The sequence below is a fragment of the Carcharodon carcharias genome, chromosome 9 (assembly GCF_017639515.1).
Source record: "Carcharodon carcharias isolate sCarCar2 chromosome 9, sCarCar2.pri, whole genome shotgun sequence".
Taxonomy (NCBI): Eukaryota; Metazoa; Chordata; class Chondrichthyes; order Lamniformes; family Lamnidae; genus Carcharodon; species Carcharodon carcharias.
The window spans coordinates 27,956,422-27,979,989 of NC_054475.1; the positions used below are offsets into that span (position 1 = coordinate 27,956,422).

General features: G+C 42.8%; 1 protein-coding gene across 4 annotated transcripts in view; it reads right to left on the reverse strand.

Annotated features, from left to right (window-relative positions):
- Positions 1 to 23,568, reverse strand: part of kif21b (kinesin family member 21B) — a 183,830-nt gene that overhangs the window by 136,391 nt on the left and 23,871 nt on the right. The window contains exon 1 of one of the 4 annotated variants that reach the window (XM_041196213.1): positions 22,665 to 22,980. The exons of the other annotated variants lie outside the window; for them this stretch is intronic. The gene's annotated coding sequence lies outside the window, so the exon portion shown is untranslated. Of the gene's footprint in view, positions 1 to 22,664; positions 22,981 to 23,568 lie in introns of those variants that run through there. 4 annotated transcript variants of the gene reach the window in all.

Sequence of the window (23,568 nt, forward strand, 5' to 3'; positions counted from 1 at the left end):
GGCAGAGCACTGACACTTATAGGGCTGGGGTTTCTGAACCTATTGGATCCTACAATACAGCAGTGACCAGACTTCAAATGTAAAATAAAAGCAAAATACTGTGGATGCTGGAAATCTGAAATAAGAACAGAAAATGCTGGAAACGCTCATCAGGTCTGGCAACATCAGTGGAGAGAGAAACAGTGTTAAATGATTCCATATGACTCTTCTTCAAAGCTTTCAAAAGCCTACACTTCAAAAGTACTTCATTGGTTGTAAAGCACTATGAGACATGCATTTTACTTTTCATGTCCACTGCAAGTCTTTCATTCTTTCCTTGGGTCATATAGGTACATACCTTGGAGCCTCATATTAAACTTAAATCCAAATTCTACTTTAATCTGCATATGCCTCAAGATGCTGACACCAACAAATCTTGGTATGCAGATTTAGGATTTATCTATGAATTAGTCAAAAGCTTCAACCTCCAAGTCCATAAAATTTAACAATAGGGCAAGCCAGCAATTGAGAAAAATAAGCAGTGTTGTGGTGTAGGCAATGTGGTTTCCAAGGGGTCAAACTGTGGTTCGTGACCCCTGATTTACGTTGTCATAACTAAGGTAGATCCTATTCTCATTCAGCATAACCCAGGGACAACATGACTGATCGAGTACTCCACCATTTCCATAGCTAAGGTCAACTAGTTCAGCACTGCTCAGGTGCTCAGGCTTCTGTGTGGCTCAGTAGCAGATCATACCACAGAGTGCTTTTACTGACTTAGCAATGAGAAATCACTAGTTTATGTCCTTAAGATTAATCTGAAGTAAAGTAAGACTGGTTATTTTGTCAAGGTGAACATCACTGCCCCTGCCTCAGCTCAACTACTGCTGAAATCCTTAATTACGCCTTGTTAACTCCAAGTTAACTTGAACAAGATGACTGTTCTATAACCTTGAAGTCATCCAAAACTCTACTTCCCATGTCCTTATTCACACCAAATGTCATTTATTCATCACCCCTGTGCTCACTGACCTATTCTGTCTCCCAGTTAAATAAAGCCTTGCTTTCAAAATTGTCATATTTTCTTACAAATCCCTTTAAGGCCTGGCCCCTTTCTTCCTCTGTAATCTCCTCCAGCCCCAGAACCCTTCGATATATCTGCATTTCTCTACTCCAGGCTCTTCAGCATTCATGATTTTAATTGCTGTGCCATTGGTGACAATGCCTTTAGCTGCATAGATCCTATGCTCTGCAATTTCCTTCCTTTTTATTGAACTTTCTTCCTTTAAGATACTCCTTAAAACCTATTCTTTGACCAGCTTTTGGTCATCTACCCTAATATCTCCTTAAGTCACTCAATATAATATTCTGTTTCATAATGCCTCTATGAAGTACCTTGGAATGTTTTATTACTTTAAAGGTGCTATATAAACACAAGCTGTGTTATAAGGGGACAAAGCAAACTGCTGCGACACAGTTGCTGAATTATTTTCACAGGAAGGCTGCAGTAAACTAACATACGCGATTGACTCAGGGCAGAATCATCCGCTCCAATTTGTGGCGGGTGTCATAGCGGGTGGGAGCAGAAAATATTGAGAGATCTCAAAAATCGGTTTCAGGCTGTCGTAAAACCAGTTTGTGATCGTCCGTTTCATCCGTCAATGGCGGGCCACATTACCAGCCGCTGCAAACCAGGAACATAATTTCAATACTTTAGCATCTCATTATAAGCCCAGCTCACTGGAATCATCCCCCCCCCCCCACGCTGGCTTCACAACTGTATGTAAGCGACATGCACTTTGCGGGCTGCACTCTTCGCTCAGAACTTCGAGGCTTGTTTGCCTACCTTGCTTCCGCCAGCACACACAGTCATCAGCGCCAGGTTTCACAGGCAGCACCACCTCACTTTTATGGGAGCTCACAGGCAGGTCTCTACCTTCAAGACCAGCCATAAGGCAGGGGTGGCATTTCAATGGCTGCAGGGCGAGGGCTTGCCAGGGGGGGAAGAGGGATATCCCGGGGTGTTCAAGATGGTGAGGGCTGAGGAGGCAGTCTCCAGAGGAAATGTGCATATTTGCGTGTGTGTGTGTGTGTGTGTGTGTGTGAGAGAGAGAGAGAGGGGGGGGGGGGGAGAGAGAGAGAGAGAGAGAGAGTGGTGATGTTCCTTTAGCTGGCAATGAGTGAGGTGCCAGTGAATGTGTGATGGTCTTGTGGGAGTGTGTAAATTTAGAGTGGCCTTATCCTACCAACACGGATGACTTCATTCATCCTCTTTCTGCACTGGATGGCCAACCTCTTCTGTGCAGCTTTGGCTCTGACAACCGCTGGCACCGCCTCTCAAGTCGGAGCAGTGAGATTGCTGGACCTCCTGAGGCCAGAGCGGGGGTGCAGGACATCATGGTGGGCCTCCAAAAGGCATTCCAGTGATGGGTCACTGAACTCTCTTTAGCCTTTGGGGCCATTTCTTCACTGTAGCAAGCCTGGCCTGCAAACATTGAGAACTGTGTGTGCGGCTGCGGTTTAGATGTGGCACCCAGAGTAAGGAAACCGTGAGGTAATAGCGTATCAAGCGATTCAGAGGTCGCCTACCAGTGAGATGGCATGTTTCCTGTGGCTGCATAATTAATGAGGTGGGAAGCAGATGATACAGCATGAAAACCCGCCATTGTGGCCGGCAGGTAATACGTTTTCTCATGCCCGCTACCACATTTAGTGCAAATCTGGGATGATTCAGTATATTGTCTCTTGACTCAGTGAATTATTAATCGCATCACTGAAAAGCGATGACAGATATACCTCCTAACACTGTACTTTAACTTGATCCAATTGTGTTTCAAGGCATGAACAAAATGTACTCAAGAGAGTTATGCTTAAGGGTCAGCTAGTACAAGTTATTTCCATACATTTTAAGTCAGATCACAGGTATAGTGGTAAACAATAAAATATTGATTATCACTGTTATATGCTGAAAAAATGCAATAGGGGACCTGTGATTCATATGAAGTGAGGCATTTAGCAATTTGAAGCTTGCAGTTTGCAAAAGGAACAAGAAACAAAGCAAATACTTGTATCTATATTGGTCCTTTTATAACCCAAATGGTCCCAAAGTAACTTACAGCCAATAAAATACATTTGAAGCGTAGACATTGTATGTGAGACAGTCAATTTACACAGATGATTCCACGGTTGGGAGATAACTCAGCTAGGACACCAAGGAGAATTTCCTGGTTTCATTTTGTACAGTACAACAGGAATTTTTATGTACACCTGAGGGGGCAGGCACTGGTTTAATATCTTATCCAGAAACTGACACCGCAGACAATGCAGCACTCCCTCAGTACTGCCCTGAATGGCCTGCATGGAATTATATGCTCAAGTCTCTGGAGTGAAACTTAACCCATGACCTTCTGATTCAAAAGGTGAGAGTGTTATGACTGAAAAACACATTGGAGAATTGTCAATCATTTTGGGCATTTAGCAAATCTTGGCTATTTAACAAGAAATCAGATAGGATGTTTACCATAACATTTTTTATTAAAATTTATTTGTAAAATATTCAGAACTCACAAAAATTGTGTATTTACTCTAGGATGCTCACCCCACCACCCAGTTTCTCGAGGGCATAGATTTTGAAGGCAATGGTTTACAGTGCTCCCAGTCATAAGCAGCAATTTACACTCTTACACTTAAAAGATCACTATTAGTATGCATATCCTACAAATACTCGAAAAATGTTAATGCCATTTTTCACATCGCCAGATGATTCTTCAAAATGCCTTTCACTAACAATATAGAGAACACAGCTCAGGGTTTGTCATGGGAAAGAGTGAAAGGCAGATAGATACAAAGATTTCTTAGTTTCCAAAAGACCAATACATTTAAAAACAGTAACGGCTGTATTTCCTGTGCAGCTCAACAACTGATGCACTTGTTTGTTAAAAACATTAAATTCAACAAAATTAATTTCCTTTGAATCTGAACATTAAACACTGCAAAGTTAATGTTGAGTGGATTGTCTAACTCGCCCTTAATTCGTTACAATGTGTAATAACTTCAAGGTTAGCTATTCAATGACCTAGATATGAAAGTTATGGGGGCGGGGGAGGGGGCAGTTGCAGGTGCAGTGAGGAAGGGAAACACATTCATTCACTCACAAAAGCCTTAGGATTAATTACGCTATTAACCACAAAGGTATGTAGAAATGCTCTGGGATGCTATAAGCACATTTACATTTCCTTTGCTATATTAAATATTTCAAATAGGTTCTTTGTTCATGAGCAAAAATAGACTCTTATGTATCGTATTAGACAAGTATCCAAATCAGTTAAAACAACAAAAGGTCCTGTGCTAACAAACATCCCCAGTGGAGAGAGATAAATTTTGAATATCTGCCTTCTTTGATTGCACTCACATTTGCAGCAGGCAGACACACTGGACATTTAGCCAGGGTAAAAACTCATGCTTCAGTCCAAGTTACAATAATTTAGATCCAGCTCAAGGATTTGAGCTCAGGGTTTTGTTTCTCTGCTCTAAAGACAATTTGATTGTCTCTCAACAGTCCAGAATTGCAGTGGTGGGTACTAATATATATTCACAAATCCTGAAGTGCATGGTATTTGGAAACTTTCAGGTTCATATTTCAAGTGTGGCAAACGTGCAAAACAGCAGCAGAATTGTTCATTCGGCCCCTTGAGCCTGTTCCACAATTCAATAAGATCTTGGCTGATCTGCTTGTGTTTCAAATTCCACATTCCCATCTAGCCCCGAGAACCTTTGATTCCCTTGCCTAACAAGAATCTACCTAACTTCACCTCTAAAATATTCAATCACCCTGCCTCCACCACCTTCTGAGGCAGAGAGCTCCAAAGTCACACAACCCTCTGAGAGAAAAAGATTTCTCCTCATCTGTCCTAAAAGGGCGACCCCTAATTTTAAAACAGTGCCCTCTAGTTCTGGACTCACCCACAAGAGAAAACATCCTTTCCACATCCACCTTGTCAAGACCAATCAGGATCTTAGAAACTTAATTAAGTCATCCCTCACTCTGCTAAGCACCTATGGAAACAAGCCCAGTCTGTCCAACATTTCCTCATAACACAGCTCATTTATTTCCGGTATCAATCCAATAAACCTCCTCTGAACCACCTCCAATGCATTTACATCCTTTCTTAAGTAAGGAGACCAAAATTGCACACAGTATTCAAGATGTGATCTCACCAATGCCCTGTATAACACTGAAGCATGACATCCTTACTTTCATGTTCAATTCATCTCATAATAAAGGATAGAATTCTATAAGCCTTCTTAATTACATGCTATACCTGTATAATAACTTTTTGCGACTCATGTTAGAACACCTAGATCCCTCTACACCTCGGAATTCTGAAATCATTCTCCATTTAAAAAATACTTTGCTTTTTCATTCTTCCTGCCAAAGTGAACAAATTCACATTTTCCCACATTATACTCCATTTTCCCAATCTTTGCTCACTCACTCAACCTATCTATATCCATCTTCAACCTTCTTACATCCTCTTCACATCATACTTTCCTACCTATCTTTGTGCCATCTGCAAATTTAGCTCCTATGCCTTTGTTGCCCTCATCTAAGTCATTGATATAAATTGTAAAAAGTTGAGGTCCCAGCACAGACCCCTGAGGGACTCCACTTGTCACATTTTGCCAATCAGAAAAAGACCCATCGATGCATACTGTTATGACCACAGCAGATGTTAGCAAAATTTGGAAAATTAACACCAACTACCAATTTACTACCACTTAGCCATCTCTTTTAAGACCATAGCATGAAGTCCATCAGGACCCGGAAACTTATCAGCCCACAGTTCCACCAGTTTACTCAGTACCAATTCCCTAGTGATTGTAATTTCACAAAGTCCCTCTCTCCCATCTTCTGATTCACAGCTATTACAAGAATGTTATTTGTATCCTCTATAGTGAACACAGAAACAAAATATTTGTCCATTTCATCCACCATTTCCTTACTATATACTATTAACTCCCCATTCTCACTCTAAGAGTATCAACACTCACTTTACTTACTCCTTTCCTGTTTATATACCTGTAGAAACTCTTGCTATCCATTTTTACATTTCTAGCTAGCTTCCTCTCACACTCTAATTTCTTTCTCCTGACTTACCTTTAAGTCATTCTTTACATTCTAACCAATCATCTGACTTGTCACGCACCTTTGCACCATTATATACTTTTTCCTTAAGTTTGTTGCGTTCCTTAATTTCTTCAGTTAACCATGAATAGTGGCTCCTCCCCTTATAATTTTTCTTTACAGCAGGAATATACTTATTCTAAATATTCTAAAATATCCCCTTATATGTCTACCACTGCTTCTCTATTGATTAATCCTATAGCCTAGTATCCCAGTTCACTTCAGCTAGCTCAGCTTTCATGCCCACAACGTTGCCCTTATTCAGTTTAAAATATTAGTCTTAGGCCCACTCTTCTCCCTTTCAAGCTGGATATAAAATTCAATCATATTGTGGTCCCTGCTATCTATGGGTGCCTTTACTCTGAGGTCATTAATTAATTCTGTCACATTATACAATTCTAAGTCTAATATAACCTGCTCTCTGGTTGGTTCCAAAATATGCTGCCCTAAGAAACTATCTCAAAAGCATTCTATTAACTCGTCATCCAGGTTACTAATGCCAATGTGATTTTTCCAGTTTATGTAGATTAACATTACCCATGATTATTGCCACCCCTTTATTACAAGCAGCCAATATTTCTTCTTGTATACTTTGTCCTACAATGTGGTTACTGTTAGGGGGCCTGTAGACCACTCTCACTGGTACCCTTTAATAAGCCCTGAAGCAGAGTAAAACACAAATAGTTAGTGCATTGTTCTCTTCTGAATGCTGCCCAAATACCTGCTCATTTCCAAAATTTGCAGTTTTTAAGGGCTTTTGATATTAGTTATGCCTTAGCTTGGATACCAGGCATTTTACCCATTCGTATTAGTTTACCATTGATGTAAAAAAAAATCCAAGTCACTACTGCGGGACATCAGGGATCCAAATCAAAAGACCAGTAAAAGTGGCATTTATTTTTGACTTCTGACGTTCAATGTTTTCTTTTTATCTCCAATGCATTAGTGAATAGGCATTTGTCTATCAGAACTTGTCATTACTACTGTTGGGTTTTCATAAATTCTGTGCAGGATACATTGTATCAAGACAGATAGTCTTGAACATAATCTGATTACAAAAAGTGGTAATGAAATAATTTGGAGGTAAATTGACATTCATTATATTCTTGGATGACAAATGTATTTCCTCAGCGAGTGTCACCGTTGGGATGACTCGATACAGCAAAGGACACATTTTACGAATGCACACCAATGGTGAAACTGACTTTCATGAGTGGATTATATAGTTATGCTAAATGAAGTGAACATTATCTGCATTTCAAAGATATGTGCTTGTGGTCAAAATTCTATTTTCTGATGAAAAATATTTCATGCAGATTGCAGGGACATGCCCAGCTCCATCTGATGATGTGGTTTACAGTGGGGTCCTATACCTATAGTCGCAGTACTTGGAAGACAGGTCAGAAGCTTAAGCATAGATCACCAATATTTTTGCTGCAGTATGCTGTGGGATAAGGCAGCTACACTGCATGAATCCACGCATTAAAAAATATAACTGCTTCCTTTGGTGCCACAGGCACAATAAGACAAGATCGCCATAGTGGTAATGTCTTTAAAATGTCAGCAAAAGTGCATGTTCATATTACAGGCAGTTAATCAATTGTACCATTTACAAAATAGGTTTCAAATTCAGTTTCCATCTGATCTTTGCCACCATTTAGTTCTTGTCAAGAGATTAACAGCCACAGGTCAGTAATCAGTGTAAGTCATATAACAGTTACAGACCAGTAAGCAGCGTATATCATCAGATGTAATAAATTCATGCATTTATGAATCTGCTCTTTCACTGTTCTATTTATAACTCACCTAGATGGGTTCTGCCAGGTCAAGTGTGATATATTTTGAAATTCAAGTTCATATATGAGAACAAATTATATAACATTGTCCCAAGCAGTTCTCACATTAAGAGAACTGAATGAACATTTTGCTTTCCATTCTGTGAATCCATTAACTATTCCTTATATTTTTAAACTTTCTTCCTCTCGCTCCTACCATTGTGTGTTCTTTTCTGGCTTGCTTAATAAAACACTCCATCCAATGAGCTTCTCCAGGATGTTACCAGAGCATTGCACAATGAGCTAATGGCCAAAATCTGTCACAAGGGCAGCATTGATTTTCCATTTTCATGAATGGAACACAAGAATGGACAATCAACCCCCCAGTGGCAGGGAAAATTAAGTCACAGGCATCACTGTCACAATATATGGCGTTAACATTTTCATCATTCACAGAGCTGAATGGTTGGAGTATTTTCAAGATTTAAGGAAATAGCCCGAAAAATCTAATAAAAAATTTCCAGTATAATAAACAGTATGAACTGGGGAGATCGGTGGCATAGTGGCAGTGTTATTGAACTAGTAATCCAGAGGCCCAGGTTAATAGTCTGTGGACAGGGGTTCAAATCCTGGCTGCTGGTGGAATTTAAATTCAATTAATTAATCTGGAATTAAAAGCAAGTCTCAGTAACAATGGCCATTAAGCCACTGTTGATTGTCATAAAAACCCATTTGGTTCCCTAGTATCCTTTGGGGAAGGAAATCTGCAGTCCTTACCTGGTCTGGCCTCCAGACCCACAGCGATGGTTCTTTCTGAAATGGCCTAGCAAGCCACTCAGTTGAAGGGCAATTAGGGATTGGCAACAAATGCTAGCCTTGCCAACGATGAGCACATCCCATGAAAGAATTTTTAAAAACTATACATAGCCATTTCCAGCTAATAAGCCTTTTTCATTCTGGTAAAGTTGTACATTCACAAATGCCAAATGCATAATCATAGATCTAGGAACAAATCACTGCCATTATCTGAAATTTATCGATTGCAGGATGGTTGTTTTTCTCATGATTACAAAAAAATCATGATATGACAAACCATTTTGAGATTTAAGACTGATGGATGCTTGTCAGCCAATTCTTATTCCTTTCTTCAAAGCTTGGTGATTAAGTTGCCATTTTCTCATCTGTCTACTCAGAATTATGACTGTTAAAGACTGTAGTCACTGCTTTAAAACTCATCAACTGTCAAAATCACTCAAATGCTTTTCATTGTGTGGTGGATTTAAAAATAATGCATCGGGATTTTGTTCTCAGAGACAAATGTAAAGTGCAGCCATTCATCATACTTGCTGACAAACTATCCATGAGATTTTTCACTGAAGCCTATTGTAAATTGGAGAGAAAAAACTGCACATCACCCTCAATGGATGATCTATGACCAGTGTGAGCAAGGCAAAGAACTGTGTATCTCCTTAACCAATCAGATTGAAGAATCGTGTGAGCAACAGAGCCGAAATCAGGAAGGATAAGTTAGAATACTTAATTAAAAGTACTGGATGAGCAGAAATTTCTTTCAATTAAATATTTGGAAAATCAAAGCCATTGGTTTCTGCCACAGACTCCATTCCCTGGGCCCCGGCTTCATCCCTCTCAGACTGTTTGTAACTTGGTGTCATATTTGACCACAGGATGAGCTTCCAACCACATAACCGTACCATCATTAAGACCATTTATTTCCACAGCCATAAATTTGCCCAACCTCATCCTGTCTCAGCTTGTCTGCTGCAGAAACCTTCATCCATGTCTTTGGTGTCTCCATTTTTCACTATTCCAATGTACTCCTGGCTGATTGCCCACATATATCTTGCCTAAACTTGAGGTTATCCAAAACTTTGCTGCCTGCGTCCATACTTGCACCAAGTCTCAAATCTTCCATGGCCTCATCGATCCTCATCTCTATAATCTTCTCTAGCCACACAATCCTCCAAGGTAGCTGTACTCCTCCAGTACTGGCCTCTTGTGCTTCTCAATTGGTGGCTGTGTCAATGGCTGCAGTCCTGACCAGCCTGGCCTATATGTAACTCCAGACTCACAGCGATGTGGTTACTCGCAACTGCCATCTGAAATGGCCTCACAAACCACTTAATTGAATTCATGAAGATGTCTCAGGGCAATGAGTGATGTGAGAGGAAATTGCAGAGATTAGGGACTAGATTTTCACAGATTCTCCCCAACTCCGCGGACCTTTAAAAACATCAGACAAGACCCAATTCTGAGATTCCTGGCCCCATTCCTGGTGTCCCCAATTTGCACCAGCATGTGATAAGCATGCGAGCTGGTGCGGATTGCTATCCCACAACCCCCACTCCCAACCTGTTTGACTCCATTGTGGATATAGGCATCTCCCAGTCCCCCGCAATTTTCATAGTCAGACCAGTTTTTCAAGGAGTCGTGGTTCACAGCCCCTCAGGGGTTGAGATGGATGAAAGAACCTTTTGAAAGAGAAGCTCAAACGGTCTTACCCATGCCCCCTTCCAACCTTTGCCCTTCCATCCATCCCCCATGTTCCCTCATACCCTCCATGGCAACCTATGTTCCTCCAGCCCCTCTGTTATAGCCTCCATAGCTAACTTATGCCCCTCCATTCACCCCATGTCCCCTCATATCCTTCATGCCATCCTAAAGCCCTCCAGCACTTTCTAACTTAGGATCATCTGCAAATATGCAACTTGGATATGCAACTATCTATTCCTTTATCCAAATCATTAATATATATGGTGAAAAGGTAACATCCCAGTACAGATTCCCAGAGAAAGCCACTTGTCACAACCTAACAATCCAATAACAAACCCTTTATCCATACTCTCCATCCCCTCCCTCCCAAATAGTTATAAGCCATGTCACAAGGTTTTTTTTAATTCATCACGGATGTGGATATTGCTGGTAAAGCTATTATTTATTGTTCACACCTCTCATTACCCTTGAAAAAGTGATGAGTTACTTTCATGAATATGACTGGGCCGTTTACTAGGTGGTTTTTGAGGGCAGGTGTTATTCAACCGCATCTGAGGTCATATATAGGCAAGAAGGTACAGAAGGCAGATTTCTTTCCCTAAAAGCACATTAGTGAATCAGGTGAGTTTTCTTCTTACAGCAATCCAATAGTGTCGAAGAGTCATACGGACTCAAAACGTTAACTGTGTTCCTCTCCGCAGATGCTGTCAGACCTGCTGAGCTTTTCCAGGTATTTCTGTTTTTGTTTTGGATTTCCAGCATCTGCAGTTTTTTGCTTTTATGTTAGTGTCATGAGATTAGCTTTTTATTTCAGTTTTTTAATTAACTGAATCTTTGAGCTGGATTTTTGCTGTTGAGGCAAGTACCTCGGGTCAGGAAATTTCCTATCTCAGCAGGAAGTGCCCTGTGAGATCCAATTTTTGCTCCAGGGGTGGATGGTGTGGTTTATGGCTGGGCCCAACCCAGGCTCAGATTGGAGGTGGCCACAGGTGTGACCAAATGCCAAGGTGGGCTGGTTAAAAGGCCCATCTCAGTTCTCTGGAATTTGTCCCAGTTGATAGCTTATGTTTTACCCCTCACACCCCTCTTCCCCCCACTCCCTATGCCACCTAGTTACCAACTCATGACCCACCCCCACTCCCCCATGCCAACTCATGGCATTTCCATGCCCATTCACCCAGTATGCATTCTGTACAGAACCAATGAACCCTATAATAACAATGGCATGCAAGGAAAAACACCCATTTATAACTTTCTTTTAAAAATGTGCTGTTGCTACAACTCTATAAGAATGTCAATCAATAAGAGCTTTAAAGTATCAATAACAGAAACTATAAGCACTTGACACTTCTTCACTTTGTGCAAATAAACATGCAGTCGTTGATAAAATAGATCACAGAAAAATTGCTTATTATTATATATAAAGCTGTAATTCTCCTCTACACCTTGTGTCAACAAACTCACTCTCACAATCCTTTTATGAGAGTCTGGGTGCTCAGCTTGGCTCTCTGAGTTCTGTATATAGTAGATACTGGGTGATTGGAGAATACATGAGGGTATGGGGATGAGCTGGAGACTGTAAGGGATGAGGGCTAGGGGGGCATCATAACAATGTAGAGAGCTGGGCTAATGTCCCAGTGAATCAAGGCAGACTTTCTAACCAGCCAGTCTCAGCACCTGGCTGCCTAGGTCCTGTCTTTGTCATGGCATGACTGATGATAAATGCCAAACTACCCAAATCCTAAACTTGAAATAGCTGCCAATTTGTATAGTATGATGAGAGGTTCTGAAATCAGGAAATGATGTATCCAACTACTTGTGATGATTTTCTCATAGAGTAAATAATTAGTAAAAGAATAAAGAAAAAAAACCACCTCAACACAAGAACAGCTTCACACAGTAAACAGTACCTTAAAAGAGCTCCACAAGATCTTAATTTAACTACCGTCAGAGCTAGCCCTCCCTTTTTCTGTTCAGCAACTATCCTTATAGATTTCAAGATCTGTAGAATTCCAGTAATTTTTAACCACACAGTGTCTTTTTCCCTTGGGGTGTTCTCTGGCTGACAGCACCTGGTTCTCCTAGTCTGGCCTTGTTTGCATTGTTTTCTGGAAGTTCTGACCAGCTATCCTGCTGTCTTCTGGGAGATCTAAGCAGCTACGCCCACCCAGGCTTCAGTATTTCCTTAAATGCATTCCTTCCCTTTGATCTCTCTGTTGTCTCAACCAGCCTCTTCAGAAGTGCTTTCTTCCCAGAACTGATGAGATGCTTCTTTACCCCAGCTCTTGGACTTATGAAAAACAAACTTACCCTACCTTTACCTTACTTACTTTTTTACAACCTGCCTATATCCCCCTTGGAACTAAAACAACTCAAATCCAGACCACTCCTATTATTGCTTTATGTAAAACTCTGATTGAAGTTTCCGTTGGGTTCATTAACATATCAAAACCACTTCTTACTGTTGGTCTTAGACTCCTGCAGTCACTCTTACCATATTTACAAACCTCCCAACAGCCTGTCTTCCAGTACATAAGAAATATGATATTGATATTACCAGATGCAAAATATTATCATTTTTTTGTTTTCTTGACATCTAGCAGACCTGAACTTTGCCCGCCAACGTCTCACAGTGACAAAAATATGCTGGGCATGAGAGGATGTAATGGGTGCAGGTTTGCAAAGTCAGGACTTGGCCTGACTCATGTTTCCCAAAACTGGGGGAAGATCCAGCCCTATATTCAATTCAGTTATCTCAAATGAAAAGCACTACCCTATAAAGGTGCATCAGAAGCTAGAGGGCATTTTGCCGTAATGCTTCCTGTGCAAGTCCTAGAAGCCAGATCAAGAGTCAATGTATGGATAATTTTCCAACTTGGCATTCCTATTAGGAAGCCTCAACCACCAAATGCCAAGATCAGAAATGTGGGCACACAACTGCACAGGATCTCCCAATCATTTACATCACTGGCTCAAATATTGGACAATCAAAATTCTGACATACATCCCCAAGGGAAAGTATATACTGTGCTGGAAAAACGATTCCTTACATACTCAGCCATATTTATGCACACTGCTGGAGGGGGAGGGGGGAGGTCCTGAAAGGAAGATAAAATACAAGTCCCCATTACAAATGCTATGCATCTGCAAAGTTCAGAAAAGAGATGCATTTGAGTTACTTGTTAAAACAAATTTCTGGTTGAAAAGCCAATTTCTTAACACACAGCATTTACATGTATGTAAGTGAACAGGAGCCTTGGAATATAAGTGCTGTGCTCAGCAAGATTTGTCTCTGTTGCAATCACAATTGAAGCTGTACTGGCATGGTTACTTTTAACTATTATGAGACCTCTCTGGCTAAATGAATTCTGGCAGCAATTTAACCGCTCCAGAATCTGGCAGGACACAAACCAGAGATTTGTCAGACTCAAAATAGATGAAATCACATTCATCCATAATTCTGTCAGTTAAGCGTTTGGATTGCAATAAAGAATGCTACAAATATGATTTACGAGCAATCCTGCTACTTTTCATCTTCATCCTTTTCTGCCAAGATTCATTGCTCCTAAAGGTGGTAAACTCCTGCTGGGGTACTGGAGAAGTTTACAGGGGTGAGACCATAGAGGGATTTATATATGATAATGAGGTTCTTAAAATTGCTTTGGAGACCTGGAGCCAATGTAGGACATTGAAGACAGGGAGGAGGATGGAACTGATGGCAAGGATACAGTTTGTACTGGGGACTGCGGATAATGATATCTCAAATATTAATTGGAGCAAAAAGTCAACCCATCCAAGATCAGATGTTGAACATGCAGTCTAAGAGCACAAAGGCAGTGGTGGGGTCACGAGGAAATTGGGAGGTAGGGTTCAAGGTTGTTAATACAAGTACCTGCTGACGATATGCTTGTGACAAATATGCCAAGGAACATCATGTAGCTGAGGAGGACATGGAGAACATTAAGAACATAAGAAATAGGAACAGGATCAGGCAATTCGACCCCTTGGGTCTGCTCTGCCATTCAATAAGATCATGGCTGATCTGCTTGAGTTTCGAATTCCAAATTCCCATCTAACCCTGATAACCTTTGATTCCCTTGCGTAACTAGAATGCCTAACTAGACCTCCATCTTAAAAATATTCAATCACCCTGCCTCCATCGCCTTCTGAGGCAGAGAGTTCCAAAGTCACACAATCCTCAGAGAAAAAAATTCTCACCTCTGTCCTAAAAGGGTGACCCCTAATTTTAAACAGTGCCCCCTAGTTCTGGACTCACCCACAAGAGGAAACATCCTTTCAATATCTGCCTTGTCAAGGCCATTCAGGATCTTGTATACTTCAATCAAGTTACCCCTCACTCTTCTAAACTCCTGTGGAAACAAGTCCAGTCTGTCCAACTTTTTCTCATAAGACAACCCACTCATTCCAGGTATCAATCTAGTAAACCTCCTCTGAACCGCCTCCAGTGCATTTACATCCTTCCTTAAATAGGGAGACCAAAACTGCACAGACTATTTGAGATGTGGCCTCAGCAATGCTCTGTATAAATAAAGCATAACATCCTTACTTTTATGTTGAATTCCTTTCGTAATAAAGGATAGCATCCCATTAGCTTTCTTAATTACATGCTGTACCTGCATACTAATTTTTTGTGACTCATGTACTATAACACCTAGATCCCGCTGCACTCCAGAATTATGCAGCTGTTCTCCATTTAAGTAACATTCTGCTTTTTTGTTCTTCCTGCCAAAGTGAACAACTTTACATTTTCCCACATTAAATTCCTTTTGCCAGATCTTTGCCTACTCACTCAAACTATCTATATCCATCTGCAGCCTCCTTCTGTCCTCTTCACAACATACTTACCTACCTATCTTTGCGTCATCTGCAAATTTAGCTACCATGCCATTGCTCCTCTCATCTAAGTCACTGATGTAAATTGTAAAACGTTGAGGTCCCAGCACAGACCCCTACAGGACTCCACTTGTCATATCCTGGCCAGTCAGACAAAGACCAAGTATGCAAAACAAAAACAGAATTACCTGGACAAACTCAGCAGGTCTGGCAGCATCGGCGGAGAAGAAAAGAGTTGACGTTTCGAGTCATCATGACCAAGTATGCACTCCCTGTTTTTTGACAGCCAGCCAATATTCTATCCAAACAAATATGTTACCCCCTACACCATGAGCTTTAATTTTCTGTTAAAACATTTGATGTGGCACCTTATCAAATGCCTTCTGGAAATCCAAGCACAGCATGTCTACAGGCTTCACTCCTTCAAAAAAACTCCAACAGATTGGTTAAACATAATTTCCCTTTCACAAAACCATGCTAAATCTCCCTGATTTCCTTGAACTTTTCTAAGTACCCAGCCATAACCTCCTCAATGATCAATTCTAACAACTTCCCCATGACAGACTCCTAGGTAACTGGCCTATAGTTTCCTCTTTTCTGCCTCAAACCCTTCTTGAATAGAGGGGTTATATTTGCTATTTTCCAGTCTGATGGAACCTTTCCAGAATCTAGCGAATTTTGGAAAATTAACACCAGCACATCTACCACCTCATTAGCCACCTCTTTTAAGAACCTTGGATGTAGTCCATCAGAACCTGTAAACTTGTCAGCCTGCAGCTCCATCAGTTTGCTCAGTACTGCTTCCCTAGTGATTGTAATTTCACCAAGTTCCCCTCTCCCTTCCACCTCCTGATTTACAACTATTACTGGAATGTTTCTGTATCCTCCAGAGTGAACACAGATGCAAAATATTTGTTCATTTCTTCCTCCATTTCCTTATTATCTACTACTAAGTCCCCGCTGTCACTCTCTAGAGAACCAACACTCACATTACTTACTCTTTTCCTTTTTAAATACCTGTAGAACAAATCCTTTTTTGGGTTCTAAAGGTGAAGGCAGGGGTGGGAGGAGAAGCCAATGGCCACATTTACCCATCCGATCATAGGCAATGTACGAATAGATAACTTAAATTTGAACCAAACTAGAGTAAATACACCAAGGTCAACAATGAGGAAAGATCATTAGCGGATGGTGGGATCAACCATGCGCAAGGCTGCAGCAAAGTTGAGAGGTCAAGGAGGAATAATGCAACCTGGTCATAGAAAATGTCACTGACGAGGAAAGGAGGTATTCTAGTTGGAGGTATTCCATTAGGGAGTGAGGAGCAGGGATCTGGAAAACAATAGCATCTTAAATTAAGAGACAACAAAATGGATTGTACTAGCATTGCACTGATGCCTCGAACATGTCACTAATGCAATGTCACTGAATTAATCTTCATCAGTTACAGCATCAAATTCAGTGCTTCAGAGACATTCTGAACTGACAAGCTGACAGCCTTTCATTATTCATCTGGCAGCTTAATATTGTCAACTTAGATGCAGCGTGATGATGGCACCAGGTTACAATATCCCAACAAAAAAAATCATGGTTCTTTGGTCTTAATGCTGGCAAGTGAAATGAATCATTTCTTTCCTTGCCACATGAAGTTCCGATTTGCTGCAGCACTGGAAGCAACACCAAATAGAAACACTAACTCCCATTCTTGAACTCATCCCAGTTGTGGAGATTGTTGCAAAACTATCCTAAAGGTTTCTCTGTCCCCCATCTCCACCTCCCCCAGTTAGCCACCATTGTTGTTCTCAGTCTAGATTCTGCCCTGTACACCACAGCCGGAATTTTCCGCTCCTGCCATAAGCTCTGTGGCAGGAGCGGGAACCCGGAATGTTGCCCACTGATGAACACGGCGGCCCATTACACGCAATCATGTGCTCCCTGCCTAATTAATTATGCATGTGCATGGTACGTGACGTGCTTGTGGCAGGGCGAGCAGGAAGTTTCATGCCCTGCTGTCATGTCTTGGCACCTTATTTAAATGGCACCCAGACAGCCTGTGAATCAGCGTGCCAGAACTTCAGGGCACTGAGATGGCCTCGAGGAGGCACCAAGCACCGGCCCCCTGCTTCAGTGAAGCCTCCCTGGAGACTCTCCTCTGGGCTGTGGAGCTATTGTTGGGGGGGTGAGGTGGGGAGGGGTGGGTGGGGTTGTGAGTAGAGGGCAAATTGAAGAAGCTGCTGATCCCATGCCTCTGCTGCCCTCGTCCTTCTGGCTGTTGGAGCTCATGGGTCTGGAGGAGGCTGTCAAAGTAGTCCTGGGACTAGCAGCAGTGCACCTTTCACATAGCACAAACAGCTGCCACTAAGGGCCAGTCATGGAGGTGCTGAATGTTGAGGGTGCTGGATAAGATGTAAATCAAGTGGCCCTGCTTCATCCTGGATGGTGTCCAGCTTCCTTAGTGCTATTAGAGCTACACTTATCCAGGCAAGTGAACAGTGTTCCCTCAAATTCCTCACTTGTGCCTTGTACATGGTGGACAGGCTTAGGGGAGTCAGGAGATCATGCATTAGCTAGAATTAGCAGCATGCAACTGCCCCAGCATTAGAAGTGCTCACAAACCATCAGTCTATCCTCATGCAGGAGAAGACAGCGCACAACAGGTGTGAGAGGATGAGGGCAGGAACGGCATGCCAGAGATCCAGCCCCTCACCCAATTTGAACAGCAGGCAGCGGAGCTGACAGACGAGGATTGTGACCATGCCTGTGCTGAGGGCGAGGTCAATCTCCCAAAGCATCCAGTGAGGAAGCATGTTTAATCTCTGCAAATCGGAACCTGCGGGCGAGGCTCTGTGCAATGTAGGAAGCAGTCTAGGCAGTCACTCATTCTCTATTCTCTCCGTTCCAGGTGCCAGAAGGAAGAGAGCGAAGCCAGCCCCCGCTCAAAATGTAAGTTCCAGCCCCCCCAGGACAGATCAGGTCAGATGATGACGAGCACTTCTCCACACCTATACAGCAGTCACAGTGTTCACCTGCACCCTCCACCTTGGTGGGTGATATATCTAGGTTAGGCTCAGGTTCACATTCTGGTGGTCACCACACAGACACATGGCCACAGCAGGTGGAAGCAGTGGTAGTCAAGGTCCCTGGCACTTGGAGCACTGCTAAAGGCCCCTGCTAAGTCAGAGTCAGATGATAAGCCTTTGGAAGGCAATGGAAAAGATGCTGGAGTATCTGCAAGACGCAGGAGAACATCAAGCAGGTGTGTCAGAGGCCCTCAACAGAGTGGATGGAGGGATGCATCTGCGTGCTCTCTGATGTCTTGGTTCCGGCATGAGTACATGGAGGTCTCCATGGGGAAGATCGCAGATGCCATGGAGACCCTGGTCTGGTAGAACACCTAGTTTCTGCCAGATATGCGCTCTGACCTGCACTCCATCACTGTAGCCATGGGCAAGCTTGTTCAGTGGCTAGATGAGAGGCAGACAGAGGCAGCTTGACCTCCTTCCAGGTGCCCTTTCTCCTCAAGGAGGTAGGGAGGGGCCCTCGGGCACCCAAAGGGAGGAGAAGTGTCAGGCAGACACTCCCAGAGCTTCCACCCAGACACTCCAAGGGCATCCATGAGTTCCAAGGCCCCTCTGCCTGTGACCCCATCAGCTCCACCCTCTGAAACTGCTGAGGGTGCACCCGCCCCAGACCAGGAGACCCAAAGAAGGCCGGGGCCCTCTAGACCTCGGCCCTGCCAAAGTCATCACTGACAAGAAGGCATAATAGTCAGCAGGCTGCCTCCACCTCTGCTGTGGATGCCGGGGAAGCACCGAGACGTAGTTGGAGGGTAAGAAAAATGAAGAAGTATTAAGTTTACGCTGGTGGCATGGGTGTATGATTGTATATAGTTTTAGCACCTTTGTAAATATATGAATCGTTTCACTTCATGGAGATCTCCTGGATTTTTCTTACTGCTGCTGGTGTTATAGCCTGTGCGCACTCCCCTCCCTTCCAGTGGGGGCACCAAGGGTGGGGCTATGTCCCCCTGAATCATGCCTGCATGCCCAGGCACCGCTCTTTGTCAAGGCTCAGGCAAGCCATATGCAAGAAGCCCTCCCACTCATACTATCCCCTTCCCTCCACTGCCCTCTAGGCCTTATAGAGAAATCTTTGCTTTGTCAGGATAGATTATCAGGGTTCTCCTTCAGTTATCCAGTCGAGCTGACCTATTGCTCCACCCACCCAATGACACTCCTCCCTAGAAGAACAGAAAACTTAGAGGTTTTTCTGTTGGAAATCGAGAGGCTGACATGCTAATCTGCCTGTGCCTCAGGATGGTGCACGTCATCTTCCAGTGTCCAACACCTTTTACCCTCCACCCATCTACTAACCCCCTTCACCATCTTAACCTCCCATCAGTTACACTTGAACATCACCACAGCACCCTACAGCCCATCACCTTTACCCTTCAAATGCCTCCCTCCCTGTTGAGCCCACACCTATCACAGTCCCCATTCCCTAGGTCTGTGTGAAAATTCTTACCCCTGTGAACGACCAGAGAGAACTACTCACGCCTGTTACGAAAGTATTACAAAAGTATAATATTTTTCATAATATTGTTCTGGTTTGTTGTAAAGTAAGTTAATGGGTGTAGATGGTTTTGTCTGTGAGATTTAATTACACTTGGAGTCAGGTAGACTGCAAGCTTGAAATTATCAAAAGACGTTAAGTGTAGAAATGTACTTGAAATGCTGATGGATAAACATGGATGGTGTCTTAGCATGTAAGGTGTGAAAGGATTTGTATTTTTAGATGAGTGGAGGGGTTGTTTGGATTTCAAAGGGATTTTAGGGTGTTTACAAATAGCCATATAAGCAAGGCTAAGCACTGTACTTATTTTTCCCAAAGGTTACTGACAATGTTGGCAACATGAAAGATTTTTATATTATGGGAAAGGTAAAATTCCAAAGACATACGGAACAATGGAATTTACATATTAAAAAGAGAAACATATATAAAGGAGAATGAAAGGCTATGTTGGGGGCCATGTAAGATCTAACAGGAGTATGAGCGACAGCCTTTGGGAAGCCTCCAGCCATCTGTGCATAAGTCTGCTGTGTCCAACAACTAAAGCTGGAGGCAAGCTTTTGGAACTCCATTGTTAAGTGGGTACTGTGATAACTCGCTGGTTTGCTTTTTAAATTTAAAAATCTATTTTGGACTGTTGCTTTAAAGGGGGTGTGTAATTGGAAGTCAGACTAAGTAGGAATTTTAGGACTTGTTAGAATATTAAGTAATTGTAGACCTATGTATGTGCTTGAAATCTTTTCTTTTGTTAATATTTCAATTTATTTTTAAAAAATCTCTAAAGGTCTTAGTGGACTCAGTGCTTCTGAACTCAATGTATACATCTCGTAATAGATACAAACTCGGGGACAGAGACTGAGAGATTCTTGAGAAAATTGATATAGGGAGTGACAAGGTATTGGAGGTGTTGGCAGGCTTAAAAGTGGACAAATCTCCAGGTCCAGATGATTTGTGTCCCGGACTGCTGAGGGAGGCAAGAGAGGAGATCGCAGGGGCTCTGACCCAAATTTTTGATTCCTCTCTGGCCATGGGGGAGATGCCAGAGGACTGAAGAACATCTAATGTGGTTCCACTATTTAAGAAGGGCTGTAGAGATAAGCCAGGGAATTACAGGCCAGTGAGTCTCAAATCAGTAGTAGGGAAGCTATTGGAGAAAATTTTGAAGGAGAGAATCTATCTCCAGTTGGAGAGGCAAGGTTTGATCAGGGATAGTCAGCATGGCTTTGTCAGGGGGAGGTTTTGCCTAACAAACTTGATTGATTTTTTTGAGGAGGTGACCAGGTGAGTAGATGAGAGTAGTGCAGTTCATGTCGTTTATATGGATTTCAGCAAAGCCTTTGACAAGGTCCCACATGGGAGACTTATAAAGAATACAAATGCACGTGGGATACAGAGTAATTTGATAGGGTGGATTCAAAATTGGCTTAGTTGTAGGAGACAGAGGGTGATGACAGAAGGATGCTTTAGTGACTGAAAGCCAATGTCCAGTGGTGCACCACAGGGATATGTGCTGGGTCTCCTATTATTCGTCATTTATATAAACAACTTAGATGACTATGTGGAGAGTAGGATTATTAAGTTTACGGATGACACAAAGATTGGCCAGGTGGTTAACAGTGAGATTGAGTGTCTTGGGCTACAGGAAGATATAGACGGGATGGTCAAATGGGCAGACAAGTGGCAGATGGAATTTAACCCTGAAAATTGTGAGATGATACACTTTGGAAGGAGTAATTTGACAAGGAAGTATTCAATGACTGGCATGACACTACGAAGTTCTGAGGGACAAAGGGACCTTGGCATGTGTGTCCATAGGTCTCTGAAGGCGGAGGGGCATGTTAGTTGGGTGGTGAAAAAGGCATATGGGACACTTGTCTTTATCAATCGAGGCATAAATTACAAAAGTATGAAGGCCATGCTGGAGTTGCATAGAACCTTGGTGAGGCCACAGCTGAAATACTGTGTGCAGTTCTGGTCGCCATATTATAGGAAGGATATGATTGCACTGGAGGGGGTGCAGAGGAAATTCACCAGGATGTTGCTTGGGATTAAACATTTAAGTTATGAAGAGAGGTTGATAGACTTGGGTTGTTTTCGTTGGAGCAGAGAAGATTGAGAGGCGACATGATCGAGGTGTATAAGATTATGAGGGGCATGGACAGGGTGGAAGAGTGGATAGGGAGCAGCTATTCCCCTTAGTTGAAGGGTCAGTCACAAGGGGATAATAGTTCAAGGTGAGGGGCAGGAGGTTTAAGGTAGATGTGAGGAAAAACGTTTTTACCCAGAGGGTGGTGACAGTCTGGAATGCGCTGCCTGAGAGGGTGGTGGAGGTGGGTTACCTCACATCCTTTAAAAAGTACCTGGATGAGTACTTGGCACGTCATAACATTCAAGGCTATGGGCCAAGTGCTGGTAAATGGGATTAGGTAGGTAGGTCAGGTGTTTCTCACGTGTCGGTGCAGACTCGATGGGCTGAAGGGCCTCCTCTGTACCGTATGATTCTGTGATCCCACTGCCCCTCTCACAGTCAAAGTACCCTCCTATCACCAGTACCCTCACTTCGCACCTCAAGATTCCACATTGACAGCACTGACCCCTCCCTCGAACAACTCCCCCCACCCCCCTCAAGCCTTCCTGGTCAACCTGCCTCTCCCACATTGACCCCCCCATCCCACAATGAGCCTTCCTGGTCAACCCCCAGCTCCCAATTCTTCCTGCAATCCCCCCTTCCCCTGTGTCTTCCAGCACAAATCCCAACCACCCCCGGGTCATCTTCTCGGTCTGCACCATACCTGGGGTCGTGTGGTCCTCTAGGCCACAGCTTCTCGGGTAAGCGATCTCAACTCTCTCGCCATGTGCACGCCAGGTTTGTCCAGTCGTGCACCGGACCAGCATGAATTCCTGCCGGTGGAGCAGAGGACATGCCGGGGGGATGATTCCGGCCTATCGGTGTTTTAATTAGCATGCACAACATGCAAATTTGGTTCCTGATGAGCTTCAGTGGGAAAGGCAACCTGCCATAAACCCACCCTGATAGTCGGGACCACAAGTTCCCAATGTAATTTCTTGCCGTCGGGAAACCGATATTTTCTCATCCCGCATATTCTCTGCCCCCAGCCTGCCACAAACCCCGCCGCTGGTCGGAGGGGAAGATTCCGCCCTGTATTTCAGCTCATGCATAAAAATACTTCATCGTCCCAATTAAACAATGTGCCTTCTAGTATATGCCTCAGAAAAATAACACAGGAAGTCAATCCAAACTAAACCCACATTTATCTCAAAGTATTCATTCCAGCCTGTTATAATCTAGTCACACCCAGCTGTTCGGTCACACCGCATAGGCCAAGGTCAAGAAAAATATTTTCTTAAGCGTGGAGGAGCTGGTGAAAACAGGATTTTCTGACATCCTCGGACTATTTTTTTCTCATTTAAACAATACATCTTGCAAGAAAAGTGGATAATAGGACCAGTCCACCTTCCTTCGTAGTTCTTGTAATAAAATAACCTTTAATACCTCATGTTTCTTTTATCTTTGCTACTTAGTTTCTTAAAAAGGGATGCTTTATCAAGATGCTACAATAAAGCACTCTGCTGGCCAAGCCTCAATCTAGAAAATGTGACAAGTTGACAAAATTAAAGTAAAATCTCTCACTGTACAACATTCACTCACACAAGGGATATCTTGTGCTCTATATC